The following is a 27,239-nucleotide window of genomic DNA, read 5'->3' as shown; positions in this document are numbered from 1 at the left end:
CATCATCAACTGTTATTAACATTTTTTTTACATTATTTTGAAGATTTAAAAAAATTTTTATTTTATATTGGAGTATAGTTGATTAACAATGTTGTGTTAGTTTCAAGTGTAGAGCAAAGTGATTCAGTTATACATATACGTATATCTTTTCTTTTTCAGATTCTTTTCCCATATAGGTTATTACAGAGTATTGAGTAGAGTTCCTCCTTTGCTATACAGTAGGTCCTTGTTGATTATCTATTTTCTATATAGTAGTATATATTCCATCGTGCTTTTATATTAGAATATATATTATGATCCTTAGGTAAGATGTTAATAGAAGATAATTTAATATATCTTAATGGTAATAATATAGCATAGTGTATATTGTATGTTGGCCTACAGTTTGTTGTTGTAGCATGTGCCTAACACTGTTCTAAAGGCATTACATGAATTTTCTTTTATTTCTGTTAGCAATACTTTGAAATAGATACTGTTCTTATTCCTATTTTGTAGTTTAGAGAAACTCAGGCACTGAATTCTCACAGTGAAACTGTGGATTCAAACGCAAGCAAGCATACTTTAAAAAAAATTTTTTTATTGAATATAGTTGATTTTTAGTGTTTAGTTTCAGATGTACAGCAAAGTGAATCAATTATGCATCTACATATATCCACTCTTTTTCTAAATTCTTCAAGCAGGCATACTCTTAGTTCCATGCTCATTGCATTTGTGACGGTGAGAGGCTTACTGACTAAGATGATTAATTGTTATTGCTCATGAAGTCAAGTTTTCCTGACTTTCTCTATATATTAAATGAGAACAATATTCTTCATAATGGCTTATAGTGATTTAGTTATCACTATATAATTCCAGTTAGGAATTGTTTTCAACTGCTGGTAAAAGTTCCAATGGCCTGTACAAACCTTGGAATTGAATGACTGGGTAGGCAGTCCATGGCCAGTGAAATGTTTCTGCCAGGTGTCATTAATGATCTAGATTCTTCCATTTCTAGCTTTGACATCTTTTAGAGTACAACCCCTTCCCCTTTTGATCTCAAGAAGGCTACTGTCTTATCAGTTAGTATCTCATCTTGAACTCCTAGCTACAAGGAAATCAGGGATATTACTGTGGTTTTGTTACTAAGGTAGAGGATCAAAATGAATATTAGGCTTGGCAACCAGTAGTCCTTGTCATGTGCTTTCAGCTGATAGTGTCTGGGTCATGGATGCAGTGCACAAGGAAAGAATGTGCTAACGGTGTAACATGACTGATCTTGGAGTCTTAATTGTTGCTTTCTGGGGAAATGGTTTGACTCCATGTGTTACAAGGCAATTTTCTTCCAGTGTAAAATTTTGGGTTGAAGTGAGCAAAAATTTACTGTGTACCCATCACTTTGCTAGGTATGGGATAAGGATACAAAACCTGAAAACCTAATTCTGTGTCCCAAAGATTTAAGAATGTTGTTGAAAGCAAAAACATGGCACATAGAAAATGATTATGGGATAATGACATCTGTGTGTGTGTGTGTGTGTGTGTGTGTGTGTGTGTTTGTGTGTTCCATCATGTTTGACTCTGTGTGACCACATGGACTGTGACCTGCCAGGCTCCTCTGTCCCTGGAATTTTCCAGGCAAGAATACTGAAGTGGGTTGCCATTTCCTACTCCAGGGAATCTTCCTGCTCAGAAATTGAGCCTTCATCTCCTGCACTGGCAGGCAGATTCTTTACCACTGCCCCATCTGCAAAGCCCAGTGATGTCTAATCGGAATTCAAAGAAGGTAGAGGTCAATGTACCTGGATTGATAGGAGAAAGCCTCATGAAGAAGGCACAGCATGTGCTGGGCCTAAAGGAATAAGAAAGTTTGGTAGTGTTATAGAAGACTAAGAACTTCCAGAATAGGTTATAAAGCTATAGCTGGGGAACAGAAACTGGTATAAATATTCTTAGGAAAGATGGAAGTTTGTGACTTACAGTGAAATTCATCTGCAAGATAGATAATAACAACCATTTCATTTCTCTAGAACTCAACCAAAGGCTTCCAACAATGTGCAAAGTGTTTATGTTTGAGAGACTGGTAAATATTAAGTCATAGCTGTGGGAATCTGTGGCATTCATGCCTGGAGCTGCTTGAGTCACACTCCACCCTTTCTGATTCCAACTTGGTTGATTGTTCCACGGTGAGGAATGTCATGGCCGTGCTCCGCAGCATTGTCCATGGAACGATGGTCACGGGGTTTGTGGGCCCATGGCTCTTTTAGCCTAAAATTATAATCAGCTAAAGCTTCGTGTATGTGCAAAGGAGCCATGAAAGCATCTAAGGGAAACTAAAACCTGGGAGACTTGAAAATGTCTGACTGTTGAATGTGTTCCTCTGCACACACAAAGATCCTTTTGGATAGAATGACAACCTTTATTGACTCAGGGTGGTTGAATAAATTCTCTGTTGAACCTTTGGCTAATCACTAAGCTGCATAGACACAGGGGCAGTTCAGTTCAGTTGCTTAGTCGTGTCCGACTCTTTGCAACCCCATGAATCGCAGCACGCCAGGCCTCCCTGTCCATCACCAACTCCTGGAGTTCACTCAGACTCATGTCCATCGAGTCAGTGATGCCATCCAGCCATCTCATCCTCTGTTATCCCCTTCTCCTCCTGCCCCCAATCCCTCCCAGCATCAGGGTCTTTTCCAATGAGTCAACTCTTCGCGTGAGGTGGCCAAAGTACTGGAGTTTCAGCTTTAGCATCATTCCTTCCAAAGAAATCCCAGGGCTGATCTCCTTCAGAATGGACTGGTTGGATCTCCTTGCAGTCCAAGGGACTCTCAAGAGTCTTCTCCAACACCACAGTTCAAAAGCCTCAATTCTTCGGCATTCAGCCTTCTTCATAGTCCAACTCTCACATCCATACATGAGCAGTGGAAAACCGTAACCTTGACTAAACGGACCTTAGTCTGCAAAGTAATGTCTCTGCTTTTGAATATGCTGTCTAGGTTGGTCATAACTTTTCTTCCAAGGAGTAAGTGTCTTATAATTTCATGGCTGCAATCACCATCTGCAGTGATTTTGGAGCCCAAAAAAATAAAGTCTGACACTGTTTCCACTGTTTCCCCATCTATTTCCCATGGAGTGCTGCGACCGTATGCCATGATCTTCGTTTTCTGAATATTGAGCTTTAAGACAACTTTTTCACTCTCCACTTTCACTTTCATCAAGAGGTTTTTTAGCTCCTCTTCACTTTCTGCCATAAGGGTGGTGTCATCTGCATATCTGAGGTTATTGATATTTCTCCCAGCAATCTTGATTCCAGCTTGTGTTTCTTCCAGTCCAGTGTTTCTCATGATGTACTCTGCATAGAAGTTAAATAGCAGGGTGACAATACCCAGCCTTGACGTACTCCTTTTCCTATTTGGAACCAGTCTGTTGTTCCATGTCCAGTTCTAACTGTTGCTTCCTGACCTGCATACAGATTTCTCAAGAGGCAGGTCAGGTGGTCTGGTATTCCCATCTCTTTCAGAATTTTCCATAGTTTCTTGTGATCCACACAGTCAAAGGCTTTGGCATAGTCAGTAAAGCAGAAATAGGTGTTTTTCTGGAACTCACTTGCTTTTTCCATGATCTAGCGGATATTGGCAATTTGATCTCTGGTCCCTCTGCCTTTTCTAAAACCAGCTTGAACATCAGGAAGTTCATGGTTCATGTATTGCTAAAGCCTGGCTTGGAGAATTTTGAGCATTACTTTACTAGCATGTGAGATGAGTGCAATTGTGTGGTAGTTTGAGCATTCTTTGGCATTGCCTTTCTTTGGGATTGGAATGAAAACTGACCTTTTCCAGTCCTGTGGCCACTGCTGAGTTCCAAATTTGCTGGTATATTGAGTGCAACACTTTCACACCATCATCTTTCAAGATTTGAAATAGCTCAACTGGAATTCCATCACCTCCACTAGCTTTGTTCATAGTAATGCTTTCTAAGGCCCACTTGACTTCACATTCCAGGATGTCTGGCTCTAGGTGAGTGATCACACCATCGTGGTTATCTGGGTTGTGATGATCTTTTCTGTACAGTTCTTCTGTGTATTCTTGCCACCTCTTCTTAATATCTTCTGCTTCTGTTAGGTCCATACCATTTCTGTCCTTTATCGAGCCCATCTTTGCATGAAATGTTCCCTTGGTATCTCTAATTTTCTTGAAGAGATCTCTATTCTTTCCCATTCTGTTCTTTTCCTCTATTTCTTTGCATTGATCGCTGAAGAAGGCTTTCTTATCTCTTCTTGCTATTCTTTGGAACTCTGCATTCAGATGCTTATATCTTTCCTTTTCTCCTTTGTTTTTTGCCTCTCTTCTTTTCACAGCTATTTGTAAGGCCTCCCCAGACAGCCATTTTGCTTTTTTGCATTTCTTTTCCATAGGGATGGTCTTGATCCCTGTCTCCTGTACAGTGTCACGAACCTCATTCCATAGTTCATCAGGCACTCTATCTATCAAATCTAGGCCCTTAAATCTGTTCCTCACTTCCACTGTATAATCATAAGGGATTTGATTTAGGTCATACCCGAATGGTCTAGCGGTTTTACCTACTTTCTTCAATTTGAGTCTGAATTTGGTAATAAGGAGCTCATGATCTGAGCCACAGTCAGCTTCTGGTCTTGTTTTTGTTGACTGTATAGAGCTTCTCCATCTTTGGCTGCAAAGAATATAATCAGTCTGATTTCGGTGTTGACCATCTGGTGATGTCCATGTATAGAGCCTTCTCTTGCATTGTTGGAAGAGGGTGTTTGCTATGACCAGTGCATTCTCTTGGCAAAACTCTATTAGTCTTTGCCCTGCTTCATTCTGCATTCTAAGGCCAAATTTGCCTGTTACTCCAGGTGTTTCTTGACTTCCTACTTTTGCATTCCAGTCCCCTATAATGAAAAGAACATCTTTTTGGGTGTTAGTTCTAAAAAGTCTTGTAGGTCTTCATAGAACCGTTCAGCTTCTTCAGTGTTACTGGTTGGAGCATAGACTTGGATTTCTGTGATATTGAGTGGTTTGCCTTGGAAATGAAGAGAGGTCATTCTGTCGTTTTTGAGATTGCTTCCAAGTACTGCATTTCGGACTCTTTTGTTGACCATGATGGCTATTCCATTTCTTCTGAGGGATTTCTACCTGCAGTAGTAGATATAATGGTCATCTGAGTTAAATTCAGCCCATTTTAGTTCGCTGATTCCTAGAATGTCGATATTCACTCTTGCCATCTCTTGTTTGACCACTTCCCATTTGCCTTGATTCATGGACCTGACATTCCAGGTTCCTATGGAGTATTGCTCTTTACAGCATCAGACCTTGCTTCTATCACCAGTCACATCCACAGCTGGGTATTGTTTTTGCTTTGGCTCCATCCCTTCATTCTTTCTGAAGTTATTTCTCCACTGATCTCCAGTCGCATGTTGGGCACCTACTGTCTTGGGGAGTTCCACTTTCAGTTCCCTATTTCAGACACGGGGGCAGCCCCAGGGAAAGCAGGCTTTAAAATGAAAGCAAGAATTAAAAATAAAATCTAGCAGAATCACTGGTAACTATATATTGTGGAGCAAAGTAGCTTTCCAGAATTCTTATACCATATTATAAAACATGTCTAATTTCCAATGTAAAATTATGACACATGCCAAGAAATAGCAGAGTATGAAATATTGAGAAAAGGAGGTAGGTGATAGAAACTGCTGCTGATTGCTTCCAGTGTTAAATTTTAGAGACAAGGCTTTTAAAGCAGCTGTTATACATATCTTCTAAAAACTAAATGAACCGTTTTTATGGAATGACAGGAAAGCTTGGTAACAATGACTGAACATATAGAGAATCTCAGTTAGACATAAGAAATTATAGAAAAACCAAATGGAAATTCTAGAGTTGAAGAGATAAAAAAAGGTGAAACAATAAGCTTGCTAGAAGAACACAACACTATATTCAGGTCAGCGCATGGAGCAGAGAACTGTTATGTTAACAAGACAGGTGAAAGGGAATGGGGAGAGCTTCCTTGGTGGTACAGGGGTTAAGAACCCAACTGCCAATGCAGGGGACAGGGGTTCAGTCCCTGGTCCAGGAGAATCCCACATGCCACAGAGCAGCTAAGCCTGTGTGCCACAGCTGCTGAGCCTACACACTGCAACTGCTGAACCTACGTGTTACAGCTACTCAACCTACGTGCTGCAACTACTGAAACTTGTACTCCACAACAAGAAAAGTCACCGCAATGAGAAGCTACCGTGTGCAATGTGATTTGCTAGAGAGTAGGCCCTGCTCTCAGCACCTGGAGAAAGCCCATGCAGCAACAAAGACCCAAAACAGCCAAAAATAAAATAAATAAATAGATCTTTAAAGGAAAAAGGGAATGGAAACCACAGAGAAGAGTTGAAGAAGTATCTGTGGTGAAGGAAACCTTCCTTGACTTCACTTTTCCTGATGTTTATTATAACCTCTACGATTCAGGTACACCCAGTCCTGTTGAAGCCCCACAAAAAGATGTTTGTGGAAGATAATCAACTATTTGCTGAGTTTGGTTTGCAAGTGTTGAAAGATTTCTCATTCCTTAGCAACCCTGCTTAACTGTATGATTAAGATTTTTTTTTTTTTTTTGCCTCCCTGTGTGGTATGTGTGATCTTACGTCCTTGACTAGGAATTGAACGTATACTCCCTGCAGTGGGGACGTAAAGTCTTAACCACCAGACAACCTGGAAGTCCCAAGGAGATTATTTTTATTTTTACAGGATTCATTTATTGAGGTGTCACTTGAATATATATAGTAGGTGATGAGATTATTTATTGAGAGATGACTCTGATGGTTTGTGGGTTATATTAGTCTAATCCAGAGAATTAGAACCAGTGTGGAGTGGGATTATATATATGAGGAGAGAGGGAAGAAGGGAATGGGGGTGTTGATTTTGAGAAATTGACTCATGATTGTGAAGCTTGAACATCCAAAATCTGCAGACTGAGGAAAGAGTTGCAATCTCTGACCCTCTTCCTCCAAGGAAGTCAATTTTTTGAAGATTTTATTAAGACTTTCAGCTGATTGGATGAGTCCCATTCAAGTTATGAAGCATCACCTGCTTTACTCAAATTCTGTTAATTTAAATGTTATTCTTATGTAAAAAAAATACACTCACAGAAATATCTAGAATAATATTTGACCAAATCTGATTATTGTGGCATAGCCAAGTTGATACATTAATCACCACAGGGGCGATTATATAATATAGTTCTGATTAAAATAGTATTTGCATACTGGAAAAAATCTATTGTAGACACTCATTTCCCCTCTCCCATGTCTGCTCCTTAAATTTATTTCATTCTGCAAAGAGATGGCTCTATGTCTGTATCTTTTGCTGGGTTGTTTTAAGAATTGTTACTGATAAATGAATGCGAAGATATTTCTTTCTTGGTTTTAAGCACAGCACCTTCTAACTAGCAGGGCCCAAAACTATTTGTTTTTTGCTAAATGAATTTTAATAAGTTTTCTGTACAGTCATACTCATCCTTTATTTGAATATTAGTAACACTTTCTTTTTTTTATGGTTGAGAAAATGTCTTAATCTGAGGAACCGCATGTCCTGAACCTGGGTGTTGATGTCTTCTTCAAAGGCCAGTGGTGCACAAAATCTTAGGACTCCTCTTGGCCGTTTGGGACGCACAAGACATGTTTGTTGCCATTCATTTCCATGACAAATGCTTTATTGAGCACAAGGTGCTTTGGATACTTGTCAGTTGCTTATATTCAAAATTAATATCACTTAGTAAGTTTATCTTAGGGAAGTTCAGTAAAATTTCCTTTTGATGTATAAATTTTCTTATTTATAAATGTATATAGCATCACTGACTCAATGGACATGAATGAGTAAACACCAAGAGATAGAGGAGGACGGAAGAGCCTGGCATGCTGTAGTCCACGGGGTCACAGAGTAGGATGTGACTTAGTGACTGAACAACAATCCCTTTTCAAAGAAAGGGGGGAATTTGCTATGGAAATAATCCTGGTCCTTCCTCATATTTTATCCTTTAGATATTTACACATTGTACTGAGCCCACAATTTTTGATACAGTCTTACTACATTCATGACAGTCTTTAAATGCCATTTATTTTTATATTGTATTATGGTGATGTTTTCTTTCTTCATGTTTATATGTCTATATAGAGGGAGAAGAAGAGAGAGGGAGGAGAGAGAAACACACACACTGTTCCATCATTGTTTCAGATAAGCCATTTAAGGTCTAGGTGGGACATAATGTTTGTTGCATTACTGATCCAGGAATTAAGTCAGTGTCTTGTGTAATAATTTGAGGGAGGGAGGGGAAGTATGGACAATATACTAAGGAATGTACACTTTCTTAGGAAATGAAAACGTGTTGTATATTACATGCTAACCTGCTTCAGTAATAAAGTTGTTCATGGTTAGGATTTTGTTGGGTATTATGAATAGCTGCAAAAGAGTATGATTATTCAGCAGCTGACTGCAGACCTTGAAGAATGTTTAATCCAATATATCATCATCACATTATACACATTATTGGAGTGGATATGTGATCTTTACATAGAATCACAGAATGTTAGAATAGAAAGAAACTTGAAGATCATATAAGATAAAGAAAATCTTATCTGGAGACTCATATCATGCATCTGTTTGGTGGTGGGAAATTCTTGTAAGAGTGAGAGAATTTTCCCTAGAAACAGACTCACGTGTACAGAGAACAAGTTAGTGAATACCAGAGGGGAGCAGGATGGAAGGAGGGGTTGAAATAGATGAAGAGGATTGAGAGGTACAGACGCTGCAAATAAAATAAATAATATACAGGGCTGTAATAGACAACACAGAGTATATAGTCCATATTTGATAATAATAACTTTGTATGGTATATAATCTATAGAAGTACCAAATCTCTATGTTGTACTCCTGAAACTAACCTTATAAGCCAGCTATACTTCAATTAAAAGAGTGAGAAAATGTCTTTATTTCAGTTAGTTAGGAATCTCTTATCTCTTGTTAAATATGCACTCGATGGCCATATTTGCAAGATTGAATTTTAATAATTAGAAAGATGAAAAATTTGGCAAACCACAGACATCTTAAATTTACCTTGAAAAAAGCAAAATAATTTTAATAGTTGAACAGGAATAAAGACTTGATTTCAAAATTAAGGGTTGTTTATCATATAAAATACACTTAATTCACAGCATTAATAGTTTTGCATTTTTGTTACAGATTGCTAACAAAGGTCACATTGGACTGACAGAATTCTGTGAGACCGGTGTTTGGTAGCCACTGAGCTAAAGCAGCAGTTATTTAGGTGGAGGTTAAGCACAGTTTCACCACCCTGAAGTGTTACTGAAGAGGATTTATTTCAACTTGTGTCTAAAATAATGGTTATGTTAAACAGAACCAAAAGGGAGGCTGCTCGGGATACTGGGTATCCAACAGTTCTTTTCGTCATGAGATGTCACAGAACCCTTACATGTGATGCTAACTATTTTATTTATTCATTTGTTTGTTTTCTTACTGGCTGTGCTGGTTCCTGGTGTGGGGCATGGGCTGTTGTCGCCATATGCAGGCTTTCTCTGGTGGCAGTGAGCGGGGGATACTCTTCATTGCGGTGCTTGGGTTTGTCCCTGCGGTGCGTCTCTTGTTGCGGAGCATGGTTTCTAGGATGCACAGACTCAGTAGTTGCTGCACATGGATTAAGTATAGCCCCACGACGTGTATAATCTTAGTTCCCAGAGCAGGGATGGAATCTGTGTCATCTGTATTGGCAGGCAGATCCTTAACTGCTGGACCACCAGGGAAGTCCCTAAATATTTTGTTTTAATGTATTTTCTTCCTGCTGTGTTGTGGGATCTGATGGAATCACAGTTTGAGCTGGCGTTACTTGTGCAGATCCGAAAAGAGATTTAGGCCATTCTTCCAGTGTTCGATGCTCTATCACCTGGGCTTTTTGAGCTATTCCGTGGCCTTCCTTCAAGCACCCAGTCTTTTCACTTGCGCATCTCTCCGGTCTTTTACATTTCTGTGGGTGTTCTGCATTTTCTTCTAGCTTTCTGCCTGGCCTTCTGACTCTCTTTACTGCATTCAAAGACTGGGCTTTTCCATCTTTGATATACCATTTATGTGAGACCTGACTCTCTGGCACATAGGGTTTTCATGAGATGGGTGGGTCAGGGTACTGGGTTGTCCGATATCATGGATTGTTCATGGACCTCTTGACTTCTAGTATTATCTTTGGACCATCAGAGCCCTCAGAGCTTGTCCTGTTTATCTGATTATGGGTGAAACAAAACCATAAGGAAATAAGCTGACATTACTATAACAGGGGAAAGTTTTTTAATGTATTTATTTCAAAATGTAATACCTGAACTATGGATGCCCTTGGGTAGTTTGTTGTAAGATCATCTTTATAGACATTGTATATTTCCTTGCAAGCCTTGAAATTGGTACAAATCTCAAATAGCCCACCAAAATGTTTATATGTAGGTGACCAAACCAAAGGAATCCTGGTTTAAATTTTCAAAGAACTGCCTTTGTTGCTATTACATGATATATGTATTCCTGAAAACCTGTGCTGTTAGGGTCCTGGTAGAAATAGAAGACATATTCCAACTGGGTAATTTGAGGAGAGTTTAAGTAAAGTGGAGAGGACCTGAGACCCTTTACCATCATTTCTCGGCAAGGAGTGAGAGCCATTAGCAGAACCTGCAGTGAGAGCCACATCAAGAGGTTACCTGGTGGAAGCCGCTGGTGGAGGCATTCGGTCTGTCTGCTCTAACCTGACAGCAGAGTGAGCGGCCGCCCGATGGCCCCTCAGGCTGAACCCAGCCAGAAGCTGGAGGCTGACTTCTGAAGGGTTAGGGACTCCACTGCTGCAATCTGATACAGGCCAGCCAGTCTCCCAACGGCAAGGAGCCGGGTACAGTGGAGGCAGAGTGTATTTAGAGGGGACAGCATGCTTATATGCTGCAAAATTTCACACTAAAACTGAGGTTATGGGGAAAACAGATATGGAGGAAATAATATGCAAAGTAATCAGAACAATAATCCTGATTAAAATGTTAAAAAATGTTAATACTGATAAAAAGTTTACTAGTAAACATGGGATTTCACCTTAAAAAGAAGGTGAAGGAGCCTTGGTGGAATAGGGGTATAAGGAAGAGTTGAGACTGTTAAGTTAGAGAGGAAGGAACAAGATAAACAAAGACCAGGTAGGAATAAGCTATAACATTTATTGTTGCCTATGCACATGGTCAGACTGAGCCACGATGAGCCTGGTTCCTTCTGTATTCAACTGAGCTAATGAACTCTGTGTTCAAAATATACTTTGTGGGGCTTCCCTGGTGGTCCAGTGGTTAAGTATCCACCTTTCAATGCAAGGGACACAGGTTCAGTCCCTGGTCAGGGAACTAAGATCCTACATGCTGCAGGGCAACTAAGCCTGTGCTCCAGAGCAAGATAAGCCTGCATGCCACACTGAAGGTCCAGCGTGACCAAACTAAAAAAATCATACCCGGAAAACAAACAAAAAACAAAATGCACTTTGTATGCTGTGTTGTAGCATGAAAAACTGAGCTTATTTCTGTCACTGGATATTAATTTGCATATTCTAGAGTTTTATGTAAGTGGAATCATAAAATATGCAAAATATATTTGTTATATTTACAAAGTATATTTGTAATTGTATCTGTTACAAAGTATATTTATTTTGAGATCCATTCAGGTTGTTGCATTTATCATTTGCTTTTTTGTCTTTATTGTTGACTAGTTTCATACTGTATGAGTGTACCACAGTTTGGTTGTTGAGTTGTTGAGGGATATTTTGGTTGTTTCTAGACTGTGGATTTGCAGATGATGCTGCTTTGAACCTAATGTTCAAGTCTTCATATACACATGTGCTTTCTTTTTTCTTAGTCAAAAATCTGCAAGTAGAATGACTGAATCATATGTTAGATATCTGTTTTTCAAAATGACTGTCTTATTTTATGCTCCTACCATCAGTATATGAGGTTTCTAAATTCTGTTACTTTCTTACTTGACTTTATCAAACTTTTAAATTTTAGCCACTCTAATATAAATACAAATGCTTTCTCATTGTAGTTCTAATTTGCACATGTCCCATTTTTCTATTCTCTCAACCGTCAATTGAATTCACTCTTCTTTCATGAGAAATAAAGTGGGTCTTCCCTGATGGCTCAGCAGGTGAAGAATCCTCCTGCAATGCAGGAGACACAGGTTCAGTCCCTGGGTCAGAAGATCCCCTGGAGGAAGAAATGGCAATTCACTCCAGTATTCTTGCCTGAAAAATCCCATGGAAGGAGCCTGGCAGGCTACAGTCCAAAGGGTTGCAAAGAATTGGACATGACTGAGCAAGCAGTACCTTTTTTATTGTCCTAAGCCAGTATGATTTCTAGTGGTTTGGCATACAGCAGTAGATGCATGAGCCATATTATCTGTTCCTTTGTATACCTAGTGCAAACAAAGGATGATGTAGTAGTACTTTTAATGTACTACTTTACATTAATGTAGTATTTTAAAGTAGTAGTTTCTTGTTTACAGTCACTACGTGTGTGTGTTTTGTAGTATTCTTCGTTTTAGTTTTTATTGTGTCTCAACCAGTTTTTCCTGTGATAGCTTATGGTGAATGGTGTCAGATTTGTGATCTCCGGAGGAGATAATTTCACTTTGGGACCAAAGATGTGGCTTCAGTCACTCAGAATTTCTTGTAGCAAAAGTTTTTATTAAAGTGAAAAGGAATAGAGAAAACTTCTGACATAGATATCAGAAGAGGGCAAAGATTGTCCCACTAATCTTATCAACTTACATACTTTTTCAGTTGGTTACTAACAATAGGCCCTTAAATCTATTTCTCACTTCCACTGTATAATCATAAGGGATTTGATTGAGGTCATACCTGAATGGTCTAGTGTTTTTCCCTACTTTCTTCAATTTGAGTCTGAATTTGGCAATAAGGAGTTCATGATCTGAGCCACAGTCAGCTCCCGGTCTTGTTTTTGCTGACTGTATAGAGCTTCTCCATCTTTGGCTGCAAAGAATATAATCAGTCTGATTTCGGTGTTGACCATCTGGTGATGTCCATGTGTAGAGTCTTCTCTTGTGTTGTTGGAAGAGGGTATTTGCTATGACCAGTGCATTCTCTTGGCAAAGCTCTACTAGTCTTTGCCCTGCTTCATTCCGCATTCCAAGGCCAAATTTGCCTGTTACTCCAGGTGTTTCTTGACTTCCTACTTTTGGATTCCTGTCCCCTATAATGAAAAGGACATCTTTTTTGGGTGTTAGTTCTAAAAGGTCTTGTAGGATTTCATAGAACCGTTCAACTTCAGCTTCTTCAGTGTTACTGGTTGGAGCATAGACTTGGATTACTGTGATATTGAATGGTTTGCCTTGGAGACGAACAGAGATCATTCTGTCGTTTTTGAGATTGTATCCAAGTACTGCATTTCAGACTCTTTTGTTGACCATGATGGCTACTCCATTTCTTCTGAGGGATTTCTACCTGCAGTAGTAGATATAATGGTCATCTGAGTTAAATTCACCCATTCCAGTCCATTTTAGTTCACTGATTCCTAGAATGTCGATGTTCACTCTTGGCATCTCTTGTTTGACCACTTCCGATGTGCCTTGATTCATGGACCTGACATTCCAGGTTCCTATGCAGTATTGCTCTTTACAGCATCAGACCTTGCTTCTATCACCAGTCACATCCACAAGTGGGTATTGTTTTTGCTTTGGCTCCATCCCTTCATTCTTTCTGAAGTTATTTCTCCACTGATCTCCAGTAGCATATTAGGCACCTAATGACCTGGGAAGTTCCTCTTTTGGTATCTGATTATTTTGCCTTTTCATACTGTTCATGGGGTTCTCAAGGCAAGAATACTGAAGTGGTTTGCCATTCCCTTCTTCAGTGGACCACATTCTGTTAGACCTCTCCACCATGACCCACCCGTCTTGGGTTGCCCTGCAGGCATGGCTTAGTTTCATTGAGTTAGACAAGGCTGTGGTCCTAGTGTGATTAGATTGACTAGTTTTGTGTGAGTATGGTTTCAGTGTGTCTGCCCTCTGATGCCCTCTTGCAACACCTACCATCTTACTTGGGTTTCTCTTACCTTGGGTGTGGGGTATCTTTTCACGGCTGCTCCAGCAAAGCATAGCTGCTGCTCCTTACCTTGGATGAGGGGTATCTCCTTACTGCCGTCGTTTCTGACCTTCAACGTGGGATAGCTCCTCTAGGTCCCCTGCACAGCCACCGATCGGGTTGCTCCTCCTGGCTGCCGGCACTGGCCTTGGGCTCAGGGTGGCTCCTCAGTGTCACCGCCCCTGGCCTCGGGCGCTAGGTGGCTTCTCCCAGCTGCCCCTGACCTTGGACGCGGGGTGTTTCTCCCCGGCCGCCACTGGCCTCAGACACGGGGTAGCTCCTCCCGGCCGCCCCTGACCTTGGACGCAGGGTAGCTCATCTCGGCCACCGCCCATGACCTCGGACGCAGGGTAGCTCCTCTTGGTCGTTCCTGCACCGTCACAGCCTGGCATTCTAGGCCGCTGCCCCTGACCTTGGACGTGGGGTAGCTCCTCTCGGCTGTGCTTAGCCGCGTGCGCTTAGTGATTATACAGTGGAAGTGAGAAATAGATTTAAGGGCCTAGATATGATAGAGTGCCTGATGAACTATGGAATGAGGTTTGTGACATTGTACAGGAGACAGGGATCAAGACCATCCCTATGGAAAAGAAAGACAAAAAGCAAAATGGCTGTTTGGGGAGGCCTTACAAATAGCTGTGAAAAGAAGAGAGGCAAAAAACAAAGGAGAAAAGGAAAGATATAAGCATCTGAATGCAGAGTTCCAAAGAATAGCAAGAAGAGATGAGAAAGCCTTCTTCAGCGATCAATGCAAAGAAATAGAGGAAAAGAACAGAATGGGAAAGAATAGAGATCTCTTCAAGAAAATTAGAGATACCAAGGGAACATTTCATGCAAAGATGGGCTCGATAAAGGACAGAAATGGTATGGACCTAACAGAAGCAGAAGATATTAAGAAGAGGTGGCAAGAATACACAGAAGAACTGTACAGAAAAGATCATCACAACCCAGATAACCACGATGGTGTGATCACTCACCTATGACCAGACATCCTGGAATGTGAAGTCAAGTGGGCCTTAGAAAGCATCATTACAAATAAAGCTAGTGGAGGTGATGGAATTCCAGTTGAGCTCTTTCAAATCCTGAAAGATGATGCTGTGAAAGTGCTTCACTCAATATGCCAGCAACTTTGGAAAACTCAGCAGTGGCCACAGGACTGGAAAAGGTCAGTTTTCATTCCAATCCCAAAGAAAGGCAATGCCAAAGGATGCTCAAACTACCGTACAATTGCACTCATCTCACGTGCTAGTAAAGTAATACTCAAAATTCTCCAAGCCAGACTTCAGCAATATGTGAACCATGAACTTCCTGATGTTCAAGCTGGTTTTAGAAAAGGCAGAGGAACCAGAGATCAAATTGCCAACATCTGCTGGATCATGGAAAAAGCAAGAGAGCTCTAGAAAAACATCTATTTCTGCTTTATTGACTATGCCAAAGCCTTTGACTGTGTGGATCACAAGAAACTGGAAAATTCTGAAAGAGATGGGAATACCAGACCACCTAACCTGCCTCTTGAGAAATCTGTATGCAGGTCAGGAAGCAACAGTTAGAACTGGACATGGAACAACAGACTGGTTCCAAATAGGAAAAGGAGTTCGTCAAGGCTGTATATTGTCACCCTGCTTATTTAACTTATATGCAGAGTACATCATGAGAAACGCTGGACTGGAAGAAGCACAAGCTGGAATTAAGATTGCTGGGAGAAATAGCAATAAGTTCAGATATGCAGATGACACCACCCTTATGGCAGAAAGTGAAGAGGAGCTAAAAAGCCTCTTGATGAAAGTGTAAGAGGAGAGCGAAAAAGTTGGCTTAAAGCTCAACATTCAGAAAATGAAGATCATGGCATCTGGTCCCATCACTTCATGGGAAATAGATGGGAAAACAGTAGAAACAGTGTCAGACTTTATTTTTAGGGGCTCCAAAATCACTGCAGATGGTGACTGCAGCCATGAAATTAAGAGACGCTTACTCCTTGCAAGAAAAGTTATGACCAACCTAGATAGTATATTCAAAAGCAGAGACATTACTTTGCCGACTGAGGTCCGTCTGCTCAAGACTGTGGTTTTTCCAGTAGTCATGTATGGATGTGAGAGTTGGACTGTAAAGAAGGCTGAGCACGGAAGAATTGATGCTTTTGAACTGTGGTGTTGGAGAAGACTCTTGAGAGTCCCTTGGACTGCAAGGAGATCCAACCAGTCCATTCTGAAGATCAACCGTGGGATTTCTTTGGAAGGAGTGATGCTGAAGCTGAAGCTCCAGTACTTTGGCCACCTCATGCGAAGAGTTGACTCATTGGAAAAGACTTTGATGCTGGGAGGGATTGGGGGCAGGAGGAGAAGGGAACGACAGAGGATGAGATGGCTGGATGGCATCACAGACATGATGAACATGAGTGTGAGTGAACTCCAGGAGATGGTGACAGATAGGAAGGCCTGGCATGCTGCTGTTCATGGGGTCACAAAGAGTTGGACACAACTGAGCCACTGAAGTGAACTGAGCTAACAATAGAAAGATCTTACCAGACCCACTCCCACAACATACATCTTAAGATAACAGGGTTAGTCAGAAGGTTCTTGTTAAGAAGGAGAAATATGTCCTCGAGCAAGATACAGGTTGTTATATCATCATTAGTATAGAGCTTAAGAAAAAACATGCAAGCATCTCTGGTCCTGCACACACCCTCATCCCCATGTGTGTGTGTGCCTGCTCAGTCATATCCAACTCTTTGCAAACCTGTGGTGGTAGCCCACCAGGCTCCTCTATCCATGGAGTTTTCCAGGCAAAAATACTGGAGTGGGTTGCCATTTCCTCCTCCAGGGGATCTTCCCTACCCAGGGATCAAACCTGTGTCTCCTACATTGGCAGACAGATTCTTTACCACTCGCGCCACCTGGGAAGCCCCTCATCGCCCTCTTTGACTCATTAGTAATCAAGGGTGTGAGCCAACTGATCTCAGACCTGTTTGTGGCATTTCCCTACTCAGGATGAGACCCCTTTGCTTCTGAGAGCAAATCCTGGGTGGTTTAACTATGCTCCACCATGATAGGACTATTGCATTCTCTCCTTGTTTTGCAAGGAATCCCCCTCTGCTCTCCGTCAGCCGAGAAGGCACCTTCTTTGGTTGAACCCATGCCTCGTGCGGTGGAAGCGTGGAGTCCTATCCAATTGGACCATCAGGAAATTTCCGGCTCTGTCGGTATTGAATCAGGATCTCCTTTTGCCCCCTCCTCCTCTGCCTCAGTCAGTTCAGTTCAGTTCAGTTCAGTCGCTCAGTCGCATATGACTCTTTGCGACTCCATGAATCGCAGCACGCCAGGCCTCCCTGTCCATCACCAACTCCCGGAGTTTACCCAAACTCATGTCCATCCAGTTGGTGCTGCCATCCAGCCATCTCATCCTCTGTCGTCCCCTTCTCCTCCTGCCCCCAACCCCTCCCAGCATCAGGGTCTTTTCCAATGAGTCAACTCTTCGCATAAGGTGGCCAAAGTACTGGAGTTTCAGCTTTAGCCTCATTCCTTCCAATGAACACCCAGGACTGATCTCCTTTAGGATGGACTGGTTGGATCTCCTTGCAGTCCAAGGGACTCCCAAGAGTCTTCTCCATCACCACAGTTCAAAAGCCTCAATTCTTCAGCACTCAGCTTTCTTCACAGTTCAACTCTCACATCCATACATGACCACTGGAAAAATCATAGCCTTGACTAGATGGACCTTTGTTGGGAAAGTAATGTCTCTGCTTTTTAATATGCTATCTAGGTTGGTCATAACTTTCCTTCCAAAGAGTAAGCGTCTTTTAATTTCATGGCTGCAGTCACCATCTTCAGTGATTTTGGAGCCCCCAAAAATAAAGTCTGACACTGTTTCTACTGTTTCCGCATCTATTTTCCATCAAGTGATGGGACAAGATGCCATGATCTTTGTTTTCTGAATATTGAGCTTTAAACCAGCTTTTTCACTCTCCTCTTTCACTTTCATCAAGAGGCTTTTTAGTTCCTCTTCACCTTCTACCATAAGGTAAATATTATTTAAAGTTCCTAGCTTTTCTTTCTCTTCCCTTTCATACTTACGCTGTAGTGTGATTTCAGGGTGATTCATTTGCCTTATTTGTTGATAGGTGGTGTTTTTCAAAGACCTTTGGAGATTCAGAGTTAGGTGGTATTATCATGTCAAGTCAAATGTTGCTCAGTTGTGTCTGACCCTTTGTGACCCCATGGACTGTAGCCCGCCAGGCTCCTCTGTCCATGGAATTTTCCAGGCAAGAATACTGGAGTGGGTTGCCATTCCCTTCTCCTAGAGATCTTCCTGACTGAGGGATTGAACCTAGGTCTTCTGCATTGCAGGCAGATTCTTTACCATCTGAGCCACCAGAGAAGCCCACATGGTGTTATATACTTGCATAAATGCGTTTGTGAAAATATTTGGGTTGTATTGTTCTCATCTGCACCTTGCTTTTTCTTGCCTCTTATTAATATATTATGGCATATTTTATTTAATGATGAATATTGGTGCTACCTTATTATATATATTATCCTACTTAATGCATATTCCTTAATATGGAATATTAATATACATATTTAATATACACTGTTTAAAATATTAGTCACAAATGGAAAGAGCTTGAAGCTTTAAATAGGCCATCGTATGCTGCCACCAGGTCTAAAACTTCTTCTTTGGCTTTTTAAGATTTTGTGTCAGAGAATCATGTCACAAAGAAGAAATCACTTGTGAAAGGTTTGTTTCCTATACTGTCTGATTTGAAATTTGTTGAGAACAGTAATTAGCCACAGATTTTATTTAAAATGGGACCATCTCTCCCTTCATTTAACTACTGCTTGCATTTCCTGTGGCCATGTTGCAAAGAGCTACATCTACTTCTTGTTCTGTGGTTCTACCTGATTTTAATAGCAGTTCTTGGGGAATGCATCCACATCAATTGTTGAACCTTTATTCAGAAAGTAAGTATTGAAATGCTGTCATTACAGTGAGTTGGGAACATGGTGATAACTCTTTCTTTGGGATGTGTTTTTTGTGTTACCACTTCTCTTTAGGATTTACGCACCTAAATTATTAGCTGGGTAGGTAGTCTCTTCATGTACTCTTCAGACAGATTTGGCTATTGAGCAACTGAAACATGGTTGGTGCCAATGAAAGTGCTGATATTGTGGATATATTACGTTAAATGTATTAAAATTGATTTCACTTATTTCTTATTTTTAATGTGGCTACTAGAAAATTTAAAATTACATAGCTCAATTTGTCTTTCTATTGGACTCTGTTCTCGGCTCCCTAGATGGCTCAGTGGTTAAGAATCCACCCCCAATGCACGAGATGCAGATTTGATCCCTGGGTCAGGAAGATCCCTTAGAGAAGGAAATGGCAATCCACTCCAGTACTCTTGCCTGGGAAATCCCGTGGACTCAGGAGCCTAGTGGGCTATAGTCTGTGGTGTTGCAAAAGAATTGGAGACAACTTAGAAACTTAACAGCAATAGCAAAGTTGTTCTTACCTTGCTTTGGGCTTAAAGGTGTATATTTCTGACTACCTCTGAGTGGAAAACCATCATGGTTTCCTATTACTTGTACAGATCTATAGATGTATCAATCCAGAGCTGTTAGCCAGGAAATTTTAGTTTTGACAAGTGACAGATTTTGACATTATGATATCCTGGATTACAGTGGGCCTTCAGTGGCAGCTTCTGTAGTCCTAATCTAATAGGAACTCTACCTATAGTGATATTTATGTTTAATGGATCTGATTTTCGTTTTGGGATCTCTAATGTTCTTTGCATATGCATTTAGCCTAAGATTGGTACCCTGTAATATTCACTGATACCCCTGAATCCATGGATAAGTATAGAATAATGGAAAGAACAGAGAATTGGGGTCACACAGACCTAGATATGAATTATTAGACTGAAATTATTCAATAGTTCTCAGTCTCAGTTTCCATAAGTGTAAGACCATGTTCATTTACAACTCCTATGCTATGTCTTTGTGAGGATTACATAAGGCAGTATTTTCAGGTGTTTAGCACAATGTCAGGCCCTTATTAGATGCACCTCATATTATTTGGTTAGAAAGATAGTAAGGGTACCCAAGGAAAACTCTTTACTAGGAATTTCTTTTCATATATATATAAAGAAATATATACATAATATATATATTTATACATAAATTGAAAGTGTTGTCTGTATGACTGTTGGAAGCACGTGGCTGTGCCCAGTTTGTCCAGAATTTGTGCTACAGGTTTGTAGGCTTCATGTCCTGACCCAGTACTGTGTCTCTTAGTATCTCTGATGAACTGGAGCCCTTTATGTTCATTGGAAAATGGTAATTTGTTTATATTTCCCAAGAAAACCCATGTTATTTATATCTTTATTGAGGTATAATTGAAACATCACAAATGGCACATATTTAAAGTGTATGTTATGATAAATTTTGACATATGTGCACACCCATGAAACCATCGTTCTGGTGGAGGTAATGAACATGCCCACCACCCACAGTAGTTTTCTCATGCCTTTTTATAGTGCACCCTGCTGCTCCTTCCAGCGCTCAGTAGCAGAAGCACATTTCTACATACTAAGTCTCTTTGAGTATCCTTGAGATCTTTTTTGAGGGGAGATAACTTTGCTGTCATGTTATTTAATGTGACTGTTTATTACATAGTTCAAAACAAAAGATGGGAACCTTGAATGCAAAGTTGTTTTTTCTTCCGCTCTGTATCTTAAACTAAAGGCCCTTTAAAAGAAACATTTTCACTCTAGAACGGATTCACAAAGCAACTAAAGGGGTTGCAGTTTTCTGTGTAATCATTTCAAAACAACAGTTTTTTCAGCCACCAAAAGGATGCAGTCTTGACATATAAATAGAAAACAGATTGAGTTTTTTGGCTGCTATTGCTGTATTGGTTTAAATGTTGGTTCAGTCAACTTCAGGCTTAGATTACAAGATTTGTAAATTAAAGGAAAACCAAAAGGAAAAGAACATCTGCCTCGATTCTGACTTTGTGGAATTCCGTCCAGGCATGCTTGCTCCTAGTGGAACGGGCATGTGCACAGTGAACAAGCCTTGAAAAGAGATCACTGTTGTGTTTATCCCAGAGACAGAATTGTTGCCGAAAACTAGGTAATTCGTTATGAAGAACCATGTTCGTTTTCAAATCAACTATTATTTCACAATTCTGGTGGAAATAGTTTGGTAATGTAGCTGTATGTTATTTAGCAGAATAAAAATCTTGCTAAATCTCATAGTTCTATTACTTGAATCAAAGTACTGGGAATTGAGAAAGGTAATTTGCTTTAACTAAAACTTAAATATGTTATTGTCAAAGAGTAAGCTAATTAATTGATTATGAATTCATTACTGCATGCCTCTGTAAGGTGTAAGGAATCCTTGTTGGCTACTGCATAAATCATACCTGTGTGTATGATTTTAAAATATTTGCTATTAGATTACCTATGCTGCTATCTCAAAAAGTGCTTTAATGTTTTTCCCCCTTTTGTTCTAAGAAGGAATTTTATTATTCTTTCAAGAAATGTTTATGGGTACTTACACTGTGGGTCCCTACTATATTTCAGGTGCTTTTCTAGTTTATTAGTACTCCAGGGCAGTGGCTTTGAGGTGAGGAGTTGAGAGGGGTGGTTTTGACCCCCAGGAGACACTTGCCAATGCCTGGGGCACTTTTGGATGTCATATCTAGGGACTGGGATGTGCTAGTGTTATGGTAGAGTCAAGGTTGCTGCTAAACATCCTATAAAGTACAGATCAACTCCTGATGACGAAGAATTTCCAGCCTGTAATGTCGATAGGGCTAACGTTGAGCCACTTGGATCTAAGGAGACAAAAGATCTATGTACTGACTGAGCTGACTTTCTAGCAGGGAGAGAGAAACAAATAAATAAAATATATATTATGGTGGCAGTGTTCTGTGTTGATGGACGTTTGGATAATTTCCAGTTTTGGGCTGTAGTGAACACTGCTGATATGAGCATTTGTATATATGTGTGTACAATTTTTGGTGTCTATTTCTCTTTGGTATATGTACCTAGTAGTGGAGTTGCATGGTCATAAGTTATGCTTTGCTTGATATTACCAAGCAGGTTTCTAAAGTGGTTATACCAGTTACCTTCATAAGCCTTCCAATTGCAGTACTTTGTGTGAGAGCTTGGCATTGATAGTCTTCATTTTAGCCATCTTGGTGAATATGCGTTGGCATTTCAGGTGGTTTTTGTTTTAATTTTACTGACAGCTATGGAATTTGAATACTTTTATATATATTTAAATCTATTTCAGCATCCTCTGAAGTGCAAGACCAACTTTTAAGCCTATTTGTCTTTTGTGTTAAATGACCTTTTCTTACTCATTTGTTGGAGTAGATTTAATACATGCCCTGTCCATGTGTTTAGCATTAGTACATTGTATATTCTGTTTACCTCAAGGTCATGAATCTGACTCCAGAATGCACATGGTTTTTGATACAGAGGCCCAGGAATAGCCCAGATAGTTTTAAAGAACAATGTTGATAGGGTTATACTACTTGATATTTATGAAGCAAGGTGCATTGACATAAGGGGAGACCATTAGATTAGTGGACTGTCTAGGGAGTCCAGAAACAGATTCACATATTTTTATAATAAAAAATGGCTCTGTAGTACAGAGGTGATTTGTGTATGGTTTTGGGTCATTTGGGTATTCATATGGAAAATGAAGAAACTTGTTTCCTATCACATATGCAAAAATCAACCTAAGATGTATTGTAGGCTTAAAGGTCAGAGAAAAAAGGAACAGAATATTTTGAAGATGAAGAAAATATCCTCATGATTTTAAGGTGGGCAGATATTCTCTAATTAGAATATAATCGGTAAAGCGTCTGCCTGCCGTGTGGGAGACCCGGGTTCTATCCCTGGGTTGGGAAGATCTGCTGGAGAAGGAAATGGCAACCCACTCCAGTAATCTTGCCCGGAAAATTCCATGGACTGAGGAGCCTGGTGGGCTACAGTCCATGGGGTCGCAAAGAGTCGGACACGACTGAGCAACTTCACTTTCACTTTCACTCACCATAAAGGAAAGCATTTATATTCTTTTGGTTTCAATATTATATAGAAAATTGCTTCATTATTGGTATGTGACTTATATATGATATCCTGTTATGTAAATACAATGAAAAGCCAGGATTTTATTATTTTATGAACCTTTACTTAATGTCAGTATATGGAGATGGGATATATGTATAATTATGGCTGATTTGGCTTGTTTAATGATGGAAACCAACACAACATTGTAAAGCAATTTCCCTCCAATTAAAATATAAATTTTAAAAAGAAAAAATTAGGATTTAAATCCAAAGGTTTGCTTTTTCTCCTTTGGTATTTGTTTAAAAATTCTGTTTCTTAATTTATTTTCCTAGTTTAATTCCAATTATAGAATATATTTAAATAGATCTTTAATGTTCGAGAAATGTAAATCCAACTATAATGGTACAAAGCATGATATGTTCTATAAGTCTAGTTGGAAAACTTCCCTTAAAGATGGCAGAAATTCTTGAAGCCATCCATATCACGATGAGGGGCAGGGAAGGATGGACAAATAGGAAGTCCCGAATAGCGTGGGAAAGTAAGATTGGTAGAGCAGATTGGTTAAATTTTTTTTTTTAATGTGATAAAATCCTGGATTTATATTCTGTGTGAGATATTACAGAGGGCCACAATTTTTTTCTTTATTTCAGTTTGTAAAGCTGAATATACCTGTGGATATGGAGGAGCGATATACAAAAACTCCTTTGGACTTCTCTGCCGAGAAACTTAAAATTACAGATGACTTGAAGTAGTATTTTATGTTTAGAAGCAGATTACTGTTATTTAAAAAATAAATCTGGCCTACAGGTAGTTGTCACAAACAATATATTATCCTAGAAGCAAGATTTTTTTAAAAAAGTATTTTGAATGTGTTATATCTTAATGTTAAGTGATTTTGTCTTTGTTAGTAACTTTTAGTATAACAAGTCTTTTTTCTCGGCATTCAAGTGATTTTACTAACATCTTATTTTTCAAACACAGTATCCAAAGGTTAAAACAGTTATTATTATACAATAACTGGCATGTTACTTAGAGCCTCCTGGTGTGGGGGTGAATCAGCATGCTTGCGGATGGATAGGAATGAACAAGAGACCGAATTTTGAGTGTCCCTTCTGGAGTGTCCTCTTTAAAATTTTTTAAAAATATATTTTAAAATTTATTTTTTAATTGAAGGATATTTCTGTCAAACCACAACATGAATGAGCCATAGATATACATACATCCCCTCCCTTTTGAACCTCCCTCCTTAAAGTTTTAAGTGTTTAAATGTGTGGTATATTTAGGTTTTATCACTTATTTAAGTGTAACAGTTTTTATTTATCTCTGTGGAAATAATGAAATATAATAAATATGTGTTAAAGTAACATATATTCACTTACTAGTCTTCATTTCCCTGAAAAATTTCAACGAACATACTGAACGCATCTGTTGTCAGTTTCGTCCATGCACCTTTTCAAACAAGGAAATAAAAGTAAAGTTTATGATGGCCAGAGAGCTTGATGAAAACAGCTGCACTGCATACTTCTGTGAGTCACTGTCCAGTGAAGCCGCAGTATAGGAAAAATGATAATGGACCCTTCCACTGTTGAAAACTGCCGCGATGGGGGGACGTTTTAAATTATTAAACACTGTAAACGCCATAACGTTAATTAGAAGAGGAACAAACTCCGCAAAGATAAATGTGTTTTCAATATGATTCTTAGGGAGGGTACAGTAGAAACCAGTGAATAGAGAGGAAATTTATTTCTGGCAGGACTCTAGACATGGAACTGTGGCTGAACTTTTTACCCTAATTACCTCCTGCTAATGCCTGCAGCGGTCTGGAATCAAAGTGGTGCTTCGGGCCCTGGAAATTCTCTGATGTGGCAAACGTTTGTTGTGTGAGGAGGGTTTCTTAAGAAAAAGCAGAATATTGTGACAGGATTTTAAAAAAATTTCTCAGTTACCACCCACCTCACTTGTTGCCTACAAAAATAGAGTAATTGTTTGCATCTGTGTGTGCTTTTTTTCCCCTAAGAAATAACTGTTATAAATCAATGTGACATAGATCCAGTGAACTGAGGCTTGCCTGAGGTATGGTCTTTTTTTTTTTTTAAGTCTCTCCTTTATTTAAAAATCTAGGTTCAATATGTAAATAAGTTATTTTTGATAAGTGAGAAGAAACATTCTGCCCATTTTTTAGGAGAAGTTAGATCTTAAAGTATGCTTTTCAAAATAAAGCCTTTTGGAGGCTTATAAACTTTTGGAGCATCAGACTGATGGCTATTAAACTGCTTAATCCTGGAAGCTGAAATGGGAATTTCCAGTTTCCATTTTTAGCTCGGACCAGAACCTTAGAGATACTTCCCTTTAATTTCTCTGAAGCTTTACTTGGTTCCATTCATCTGTCACCACCTGCTTTTCATCCTCTTCTTTTAAAATCTGTGTTGCTGTACTATATATAGGATAAATACTTTGACCCTGTATTTTATGTATTCTGAAAGAATCTAAATTTCAATTAGTCTGTTTTTGTGTCATATGAATGTCTGTGCTAACTTTTGTCTCCTAGTCTTCTTAAATATCTTTTATATAATTTTTGAAAAATCTAATTGCACTGTTGTTTTGTAATGCAAATACATTCATGGTTTCACTTGGGAAGAAATTTATCTTGGCAGTCTTTTATTTAGGTATTGTGTAGATAGCGTTAATTTGTGAAGGTAGTATATTATTAGTTTTCTTGATCCTGGGCAGTAAGGACATTTTTATTCCTCATAATGAAATCTAAATCTAAGATTTCTTACAAGGTTGGATCAAAAATTTACATCTTGCTGTGGTTAAGCTGTGGTTACAAATTGCTCCAATATAGCCTTAGTATTTTGTATTTTGTATAAGTGCATCTGTGGCCATTCACATAGTAGTTTTCTTTGTGAACTGTGACTAAGAATTGTTCCTCTGAATTACCAGAGTTTCACAATTATATTACAAATAATTTATTTTCACTTTCTTCCCTATAGATGTTTATAAAAAATTTTTAATTAGTGGAAGGCAGTTATACATTTCACTTCTAAGATATTGTTTGAAATTTATGATTAGCCCCTTTGGGTGTAATCTGTGTATGTCACAGCTTTGGTTTGTTTCGCAATCCCTCTCGACCACTCCTGCTTCCACCTACCTTGATAAGAGCAGGCACATTAGACTACTAAAAAAAACCCAATGTTTCTTAAGAAATAATGGAAAATGACTCTTAATTTTTAACCATATCTATATCTTAGGCATTTGGTGGTGTTGCAATTTAGTTTATATGGACTTCCTGGTGGCTCAGATGGTAAAGCCACAATGTCTACAATGGGGGAGACCTGGGTTCAATCTGTGGGTCGGGAAGATCCCCTGGAGAAGGAAACGGCAACCCACTCCAGTACTATTGCCTGGAAAATCCCATGGACAGAGGAGCCTGGTAGGCTACAGTCCATGGGGTTGCAAAGAGTCGGATACGACTGAGCGACTTCACTTTCACTTTCACTATAAAATAACTTTGCATGTTATTATAAGTATGTAAAGCGTCATCTGCTTATTTTCTAAACCTGATACCATAGGAACAGAAAGGACAATCTTGTGGCTTTATCAGGTATTACAGATTGTGACTATTCTTCATAGGTTTCAAACAAACATACTCTATAGTGTACAAATAATGACTTTCTTGTGTTTTTAGTAAGTCAAATTAGAAGAATTGAACTGTATAGTTGTGCTCTGAAAGTGTATGTGTGTGTGTGTGTATATATATTAAGATACTTGTAATGAGAACACTATATGTTCTCATTACAAGTATCTTAAGTTTCTCAGTTAAACTATAGTTATATTTATCTGTTGATATGCAAAATGATTTTGTATACACTTTATCATGACAGATAAGCATTTAACAAATTAGCTTGCTTTCTGAGAAATAAATTCAAGCAAGAGTTTGCTTTGTTTTGTTGGAGTGTTACTGCTTGTACTTTAAAGAACACACAGATTTTTCCAAGTGTATTTTTGTAGTATT

The 27,239-nt window shown here is 39.3% G+C and overlaps 1 protein-coding gene across 2 annotated transcripts in view; it reads left to right on the top strand.

Moving 5' to 3' along the window:
* BCAS3 (BCAS3 microtubule associated cell migration factor) overlaps positions 1-27,239 on the top strand; it is a 589,830-nt gene that overhangs the window by 95,968 nt on the left and 466,623 nt on the right. The window lies entirely within an intron of this gene.

The sequence above is a fragment of the Capricornis sumatraensis genome, chromosome 8 (genome assembly GCF_032405125.1).
Source record: "Capricornis sumatraensis isolate serow.1 chromosome 8, serow.2, whole genome shotgun sequence".
In the NCBI taxonomy this organism is placed as follows: Eukaryota; Metazoa; Chordata; class Mammalia; order Artiodactyla; family Bovidae; genus Capricornis; species Capricornis sumatraensis.
The sequence above is the reverse complement of the archived record's forward strand: the minus strand, read 5'-3'. Positions and strand labels throughout refer to the sequence as shown.